The sequence below is a fragment of the Cervus elaphus genome, chromosome 9 (genome assembly GCF_910594005.1).
Source record: "Cervus elaphus chromosome 9, mCerEla1.1, whole genome shotgun sequence".
Taxonomy (NCBI): domain Eukaryota; kingdom Metazoa; phylum Chordata; class Mammalia; order Artiodactyla; family Cervidae; genus Cervus; species Cervus elaphus.
In genome coordinates, this window is record NC_057823.1 from 41,619,909 (window position 1) to 41,629,951 (window position 10,043).

A 10,043-nucleotide genomic window follows, 5' to 3' on the forward strand; every position below is an offset into this window, starting at 1 on the left:
AAGCAGGCATCACAGGTCTTAGTAGTGTACCTCCTCTGTAACTGTTATACATTTAGAGGAGAGAGGTGAAAAATTGTGGTTGGCTATTTCAGATGACCTCAGTCTTCTTAGGGAAATAGGAAGTTAGGTCTTATGAAAAATGGGCAGTGGGCATTGGGAATAAAATCAAGATATATTCTCATTTGTTAGGGCAGTATTAGTTAGGACTAAGAACTGTAACAGGTAGACTCAAAATGCAATGGCTCTACAGCATAGTCTCTAGGCCATAGAAATTTATTTCTTGCACCCACCCTTAGCAGTTCAGGATAGGTGTTCGGATCAGGGGGCAGTTCCCTTCCTTGGTGATCATTTAGGCACACAGGCTCTGCCATTCTCTAAGGTCTAGAGAAAATGGGAGGAACATGCAGAGCATGCAGAGGAGGTTGTCACAGATCTGGCATGGAAGGAACACACACATTTCTGCTCACATCCCTTTGGAGGGACACTGATCATGTGCTGTCAACCAACTGTAAAAAGGACTGGAAGATGTTATTCTAGCTGTGTGCTCACAGGAGAGAACAGAGTTTCGTAGACAGCTAGTGGTTTTCACCACTGTGGTCGGCAGAAAAATGGACCCCAAAGATTTCCACATCCTAATCTTTAGAACCTGTGAATATGTTACCTCATGTGGTAAACGGGATTTTGAAGATATTTAGGATCTTGAAATGAGGTAGTTATTCTGCATTATTCCCCTGGGGCATTATATATGAAAGGGAGGCAGGAGAGTCAGTCAGTATCAGAGGGATGCAGCATAGAAAGACTAGCATAGCCACTGTTGACTTTGAAGATAGAAGGGAACCATGAACTAAGAAATTTGGACACCCTGTAGAAGCTAGGAAAAAAAAAGAATGGGTTCTTCTCTAAAGCCTCCAGAAAAAATGCAACTCCTGCTGACACCTTGATTTTAGCCCAATGAGATTCATTTCAGATTCTTGATCTCTAGAACTCTAAGATAATATGTTTATATTGTTTTAAACCACCAAATTATGGTGATTTCTGCAGCAAACAGAAACTAATACAAATCAAATGTGGTAATTCCTTTTTTAAAAAATTACTTATTAGTGGTATGAAGCATTATGTTAAAATTTAAGAAGACAAGACTATGTGTTGACTTTCCACTTTCTGCAGAAGCCTATTGACTGTCTTATGAACTCTCAGGGATTAGTCAGGGCTGGAGGACATTAACATGGAGAGGTTCCACAACAGCAGTTCTCAAAATGGGATCCCCAGACCAACATAATCTGCCTAAGAACTTGTAGAAATGGAAATCCTCAGCCATCTCAGCCTTACTAAATCACAGAATCTGGGGTCCAGCAGTCTGTGTTTAACAAGCCCCCTGGGGCCCAGCAGGCTGTGTTCAGTTTGAGACACTTGCTCAAGTTTGAGAACCACTATTCTAGGACTAAGGGACTATTCTAGATTGAAAGAAACTAGAAAGCAAAAATGAATTAGCAAGGCATGATTATAAGCTGGATCTTTTTGTTCCAAAGGACATTATTGGAATAATTAAAGAAAAGTGGATGGAGTCAGAGAATTCATAGTAATGCATCAGTATTAATTTTCTGATTTTGATGGTTGTGGGGTGGTGATGTAGGTGGTCCTTGCTTTTAGGAAATATATACTAAAAATATGCAGATATAATGAGGTGCTTCACTTGTAACTTGTGACTTGTAACTTCACTTCACTAGTAACTTGTGAATTTGTGAATTCTTAATTGATTCAAGGGGGGAAGTTTTAAACTCTACTTTCCATTTTTCTTTGAGGCTATTTCAAGATTTTTAGAAGTTTTTGGAAAAAAAACCCAGCATGATACCATTTTTCAAATATCAGCTTGGCAAGCATGAAAAATGTGGCAAAGGTATAGGAAAACAGTTTCACACACCATTGTTGGAATTATATGTTGTAATATTTGGGGAGGGCAATTTTATAATATCTATCAAAAACTTAAAAGCAAAATTTGTCTCAGAAATTGTGCTGAGGGTAAAGAAATACATTTTACTGCAAATGTATAAGAAATATATTTATACTAGAAAGACTGGAAACAACTGAAGTGTTTATCATTCAGTTCAGTTCAGTCGCTCAGTCGTGTCCGACTTTGCGACCCCATGAATCGCAGCATGCCAGGCCTCCCTGTCCATCACCAACTCCCGGAGTTTACTCAAACTCATGTCCATCGAGTCGGTGATGTTTATCATTAGGTGACTGGTTAAATAAATTATAGTATAACATATGCGATGAGTCACCTGACTTTAGACCACAACTTCTGTAGGTCTTGAACCAACTTCCCTTTTGCAGTGTAACAGTCAGGTTCCAATCAGGAACATATAATCCACTCTAAGTATTTGGATGGAGGGAATCTAATGCAAGGGACTGGTGACATACTCAGGGATCAGCATCAGAGAAAACTGGTACAGATACAGCTTTTAAAATAACAATGCTCAAGGACATAAAAGACGAATTTGAGAATTTGGCATGTTATAAAAAAGGAGGCAGATGGAAATTCTATAACTGAAAAATAGAATATACACATAAAAGCAGATTACACAGTGAATTGGAAGGTAAGTTAGATCCAGAATGAAGCCAGGTACAAAGTAAGGGAACAAAGGGATGGGAACAAGAGATTAAGAGACATAAGTGATACAATGAGAAGGTCTAACATACCTTTAGTTGGAGTCCCAGAAGGAAATTACAAAGAGAATGGTATAGAACTAATATTCGAGCACACAATGGCTGAAAATTTACCAAAACTAAAGGAAGATACATATCTACCAATTTAACAACCCAAAGAATCCCAGGGGGATTACTTACTAAAGAAAAAAAAGTCCATATCTATACATATCATAGTAAAACTGGGATAAACCAAAGACAGAGAAAAAAAATCTTAAGCCATTAACAAAAGAATATATTAAACGGATAGATGAACAGTTGACTGCTCACCAGCTGACTTCTCACCAAGTCAGAAACTGGTGGCTTGGTGGCTCCAGGGTGACAACAGAATATCATGCTCAACCTAGAATTCGATTTCTAGAAAAAAATGTTTCTTAAAAATGAAGGTGGAAACTGAAAATATCACATCATAAATCAGCTATATATACATATTTATTGCTCAGTCATGTCTCACTCCTTGTGACCCCTTGGACTGTAGTCCGCCAGGCTCCCCTGTCCATGGAATTCTCCAGGCAAGAATACTGGGTGTGGGTTGCCATTCCCTTCTTCAGGAGATCTTCCCAACCCAAGGATCAAACCTGGGTCTCCCCTATTTCAGGCACATTTTTTTTACTGTCTGAGCCACTAGGGAAGCCCAATACTCCGATACAAAATAAAAAGTTTAAGGGAAAGGAAGAATGAAGGTAGAATAACAGGACAGAATGTTTTAAATGATGTTTTTCAAACACAAGGAAAATGACCTCACAAGGAAAGTGAGGGAGGGAGAGAAGAACGAAGAGCAATATGAAAGTAAAATAGTAAATATGTGGATAAATGTAAATAAACATTTGATGTAGAAATAATAATGTATTTTTATACATATCTATATACATTTACATACACATAATTAATATTCACAAAATAATAGCATATAAGGCAGGAGATAAATAGTTAAAGTATTTAAGATCCTTTCATTATCTAGGATGAAGATAAAACTAGGTTTTCATAAGTCAAGAATGGATCATTTATTTCCTTGCCCATTAAAAGAAAAGTACAAACTTCCAAATCAAAAGAGGGAAATAGAATAATTCTAATCTAATCTGAAAGAAAGTAAGAAAAGAGATAACAGAATTTAAATCATGTGGGATAAATAATAAGCAGTGTGGGGCTTCCCTGGTGGCTCAGTAGTAAAGAATCCACCTGCCAAACAGGAGATGGGCACGATCCCTGATTCGGAAAAATCCCACATGCCATGGCGCAACTAAGTCCATGTGCCACAACTACTGAGCCTGCGCTCCAGAGTCCAGGAGTTGCAACTACTGAAGCCCACACACTCTAGAGCCCATGCACCGCAACACAAAAAGTCACTATAAGCAGAAGCCGGTGCACTGCAATGAAGAGTAGCCCCTGTCAACGCAACTAGAGAAAAGCCCACACAGCAACAAAGACCCAACACAGCCAAAAATAAAATAAATAAAACTATTTAAAAGATAATAAGCAGTGAATAAAACTGAAACCCAAACATATCGGAAGTTATATATTAAAGACCTAATACCCATGATACAAAAGTTATCAAACTGATTTAAAACAACAATTACATGCTATTTCCAAGAAGCACATTTAAAACAAGGATAGAGGGAATTCTCTGGTGGTCCAGTGAAAGTCCACTGAACTCAGCACTTTCACTGTCACGGCTGGGGGTTCAGTCCCATCCCACAAGTGGCACAGAAAGGCTATAAACCACCCCCACCAAACAAAGAAAATACCCAAGGATGCAGAAAAGGTTGAAAGTGAAAGGATGGGAAGAGTTATGCTAGACAACAATAATGAAAAAAAAGCTGCTGTTACTAATACCAGAAAAAAAATAAGTAAGCCAAAGGTATTACTACAGAGTTTTACTTCTTTAAGTAAGGAAGATGTAGCAAGTCTGTAATTGCATGTACCTAATGACATGGCCTCAAATATATTATGCAAAACCCACATAACTGTAAGTAGAAGTGGATAACTCAACAATTATCTCATTAATTGATAGAACAAGTGGATAAAAATTCATAAGGAGTAGAGATGATTTGAACAATACATTATAAAATTGATCCAATGTCTTTATCTAGGTGACTGCACCCAGAGTCTGCAGAACACATGTTCTTTTCCAATGCTTGTGGAATCTTCATTAAGGTCAAACACACATTGGGCCATAAACAAATCTCTACAAACATAAAAGGATAGCAACCATATACAGTATGATTTCTAACCAAAATGCAATAACAAAATTATAACTAGGAATTTCCTGTATGTTTCAAAATTTTAAAATACACTTCCAAATAACCTAGGGTATCTGTTATAATTATCTGTGCTTTGTGCTTTCTTATTGTATCAGAAGTCTACCAGAAGAGAATTTTAATTCTCTTTTCAAAGTACCAACCTTGACTTTTGATCCTGTTGTGTTACAGTTTCATTGATTTTTACTCTCATCTTCTTTATCTCCTTTAACTTTTAAAAATAAGACAGATCATTAATCAACTTAACAATAATGTTTATGTGAAGTTTTACAAAATACAAAGTGCTTTCTCATTAATCCTCAAAGCAACCATGTGAGTTGGGTCTTTTCCTTCATTTTTACAGATGGGGAAATTATAGATAATTATCACATTCACCAGAATACTGACCCCAGACCAGAGGAACTTCTCCTCCCATTCCAGGGCCTCCTTTTATTCTCTGAGGTCTTCAGGAACACTTACCCAAAACAGCCATGGTTAAGATGGTGGAAGCTTGGCTCTCACCAATCCTTCCTTCAGTAGTCTCCAGCATGCCTATTACCAAGAAAACAGAGGGATGGGGAGGGAGTGGGGAGAAAACTGTGTACAGCATGAGTGGGCAGACTGCCTAGCCAGAGAAGCAAGTGTGAAGCAGCCCTTGATCAACCCAACACTCTGGGTCACTGGACTAGAGCTGGAGGCTCTTCTTGTTGACCCCTTTTCCAGAAAAAAAAAAAAAAAGCATATTTGCTTAGAAACAATGGATTGCTTGCTTAGAAGCAAATACCACAGAGTAAACATATCCAAAAAAATATTTCTTCTCAAACCTTGTGTGGGGTAGTCCTTGGGGGATTTTCTTGGCTTGAAGATGGGGCTGTATTCCATTGCCTGAGTGTCCGTCTAGATGTATCAATCCTTGGCAGGGGCCATCACACTGTCAGACTTACTTCCCACACCCTTCTACAAATGCTTCTCATTCCAAGCACATTTCTAAGGGCTCTAACAGTAACCTCCCCAACCCTCATTACAACCTCTGAGGTTGTTACCATTATTATCCCAACAAGAGGTAGATGAGGACACATGAGCAAAAAAAGTAGAAGGTTTAGTTACTTGCTTAGTCATCCGGGAATAAGTGAGAGTCCTTACTTGAACCCCAGCTTCATGGCGGAGAGACTGCTCTTGGCTACTAAACTGTGTTGCCTCTCTGCGTGGGATTCACACAAACTTCTTCCTGAGCATAACTGATACTATTCACAGCCTGAGAAGAACTGCCAGGTCTAAATGGGAACACTCAATGGAAAGAAAAATCGAGTTAAATATTCTGACTTCCTTTTGCATGTCTCCAGTCAAGGCCCTCAGCTGAGGTTGGGGAAGAGGCATGGAGAGACTTCCCAGGCCAGGGAATTCCCTAGGAAACCTTAAGGTCCTGATGCAGACAGACTTCAGGTCCCAACTGTCTGTCCTCAGCTAGCTGATCCTTAGGTGACCATTTCTCATTTTTTAATCTCATGAGGGAAAAGTTCCCTTGCATTTCATGACTGATATTCAGAACTTTTTACCCAGTGTCTCTGTACATAAACCCTGATGAAATCATTTTTCAGGCTTTTGCTTTCAGACAGATTCGCCAGAAATAGAGTGAACTCCTATGGAAAGCTTTTTCAAACTTACTGTTTATCAAGCTTTTCCCTTCCCTCTCTATTGCTTCTCCCTCCACTCACTCCTCCTGTGAGTTCCATAAGGACTGAACTCACTTCAGAATCTTTCCCATACTCCTCCCAACTGTGCGACGTTTAATAGGTCTTGTTTCTTTCCCCCTAGGAATTTTCTCAGTTCAAATAAAATTTCTAATTTATTGGCACAAAACTATGATATAATATCTTATTGTTTTAATGTCTGTAGCATTTGTAACACAAAACTTTAGAAATCTGCTGAGACTTCAAGGGAATTTATTCAAACTGTTGTAACAGGGAAAGATTTAAAGGGAATGTCTCCCCAAACATGAGGAATGAGAGGTTTTATAGGGGAAGGAAACAAAAGCAGCACTGAATACTGCAGTTTTGGTAGGTATTGCGCTTTTTTTTTTTTTTTTTTTTTTAGGTATTGCAGTCTTACAGAAGTGAGTTGTGCTTCTTTCTGATTTGGCTCATCGTGACTGTTACATTCCTGTTCTCAGAATTGTTGAGTCAGGAGTTTAGGAGTGAGCTATTCTCTCAGAATAGCAGAGAGCAAGGAGGTCAGTGTATGTTCAGAGAAGAAAAATTTAGTTCTCCGTATTCTCCCTTTTTATCCCTGACTTTGGTTATTCAGGCTTTCTCTTTTTTTTCCTGTTCAGTCTCACCAGAGGTTTGTCAGTTTTATTAATCTCTTCCAAAACACAGACATCTGACTGTGGTCTCTGTGTTTTTCTGTTTTGTTAGTTTCTGCTCTTTATTACTTCCTTGTTGTAACTTCCATTAGGATTTGATTTTCTTTTTGAAGTGTTGCTTAGGTGATTAATTACCAGGTTTTCTGATTTTCTGAAATATCTTTTAAGCTATAAATTTCTAAGCACTAAGCAATATCTCTGTGGTTTTGATATGTAGTATTTTCATTATCATTCAGTTGAAAATACTTTCTTCTTTGAACTGTGATTTTAAAATGTTTATGCAAATTTCTGAATAGACATGCTTTATACATTTTTAAAATTAATTTCTAATTTCAGTTATTTAAATTTTGTTCAGATTTACTTTCTGGACCAGCATATTTGTCAAGCCCCCCACCCCAGCAGCCCAAACGAAGACACTCCCTGACAATCTTTGTTAAACATTTAGTGAAATTAAATTATGTCTAAATATTGTGGGGGTTTTTTTTGGCTTAAGATTTACCATCTTTTTTTTTTTTTGGTCTCACCCCTCTTTTTTTTTAACTTACATTTTTAATTAAACATTTTTTCTATTAGTATCGAATTTGTATGTTCTGTTTTTATAATTCCTCTAGATTTTACAGTATTAATGAGAGTAATCAAAACCTTCACCCTAATACTTCAATCCATTTTACTCTCTTGTGATTTATATATCACTGTTTTCTGGTATTTTAAGTATATCTTAACAACTGTACATTTTTATTGTTTTGTATAAAACTCTGTTACATTTTATATGTATTTTGCTCTTCATTCCTTTTCACATCTAAAAGTCCAATCTGAGATCACTTTCCTTCTATAGTACATTCTTTAAAATTTCCTCTAGTAAGGGTCAGTAGGGGATGATTGAAACAAAACTGTCTTATGTGCTTATTTTGTCCTCATTCATAAAAGGTATCTTCATTGGGTACAAAATTCTAATTTGACAGTTATTTTCTACCTTTATACTGACATTTTCATTCTACTCATTTGGATTCTGTTGTTGCTTTTGGGAAGTTTATTCCTTTGAAGGTAATTTTTTTTTCTCGATTTCCTGCAGTTGCACTATGATGCTTGTAGATATGATTTGATAAATTTATCCTAATTTGTATTCTTTGGGCTTTAAATCTATAGACTTGTTATTTTTCATCAGTTCTGGAATATCCTCAGCCCAATTACCTTTGCCTTTTTCCATCTTTGCCTTTTAAGACTGTGATTAAACATACATTAAACTTTCCAGTGAGACCTTCCCATTTTTCTGTGTTTTCCCATATTTCTCTATCTCCATGGTGCATTCTGGATAAAGCTTCAATCATATCTTCCAGCTCACCAATTCTTATTCCCCCTATTTCACCATCTGTTGCCAAATCTTTAAATATTTTAAGCAGTTGTTCTCACAAACGTACCCATTAATTCTAATGTGAAGTCTATGTGGGTCCATTCTTTTCTGCTGGTTTTCAGTCATGCTTTTTCCCTTGTGCCTGATTATTATTTCTGATTATTACCCCTGAAAAATTGTTACCTGAGGTCTAGATTGAAGGAGTCCTCTTCCAAGGAAGTTTTGTTTGCTTCTGGTTGTGTTTACCTGGGTTGTAAGGGTTGGTCAAGGACCACAATCTGTTAGGGATGTTCTTTTTCTTCAACTGCTGTGCTTGGCAACAAAAGTACCCTGGGGATGGGGAGGGGGATGGGTCTAGATTTGGTTTATCTGGTCCAGGGGGTGTAGCACTCTGGTAACACAACCTAACTTTGGAAGTCACCTGTAAGATTCATCACCCTGGGTGAGCCTGGCCCTATCATCCTTCTATTTCTCTCACTCTTTGTGGCTAGTGAAATGGGGCCTAACTCTTCTATAGCATCAGCACAGTCTGGGGCCTAAGCCGCTTTGGTGTTAATCTCTGATGACAAGACCCCATCTTAAAACAACTCTGCCTGTTTAAACTGCAGTCTTTTCAGACTCCAGGCTCTTTTAAGGGGAAGGGAGGGCATGCCATCTGCATTTTTAAAAAACTTTTTTAGGGACTTCCCTGGTGGTCTAGTGGCTTAGGATCCACCTTGCCATGCAGAGGACGTGGGTTCGATCCCTGGTCAGGGAACTAAGATCCCACAAGCTGCAGAGCAACTAATCCTGCTCACTGCAACTACTGAGCCAGTATACCCCAGAATCCACAGGCTGCAATGAAAGATCCTGCATGATCCAACAGAGATCCACTTGCTGCAAACAGTACCAGAGGCAACCAAATATTTTAAAAATATATTTTTTGTAAGAAATCACTTTTCAGTGTTTTTTCTGGGAAACTGATCCAAATAACCGAGACGACCTTCACCAGAAACAAAGTACTGTCTCACCTTTGATATCATTTTTCCTTTTCTAGCCTTTGACATTTTTCAGTTCAGATTTTTCAAATTATACTTTATTTCTATCCTTCTAGTGCTTGCCCATGACATTTTTACCATTTTAAACAGCATCTTGACCACCCTGTCAAATAATCCAAGCGTTTAACCCACTTTCACACAATGTTCCAGCCTCCAATTTACCTACTATTGTCCAAATTCCATTTATTTTTTAGCCTTGAGAATTAGACACGGCACTTTAAAAAAAATACAGTGTTTCAATTTACCTACACGTTGGCAATTTCTTCTTCTTGGATATCAGATGTTCTTTGGGAGAAGTGGGGGTTCAGTTCAGTGAGGGTTAGTGATCCCTAAACTAGCTCAAGGCCTGA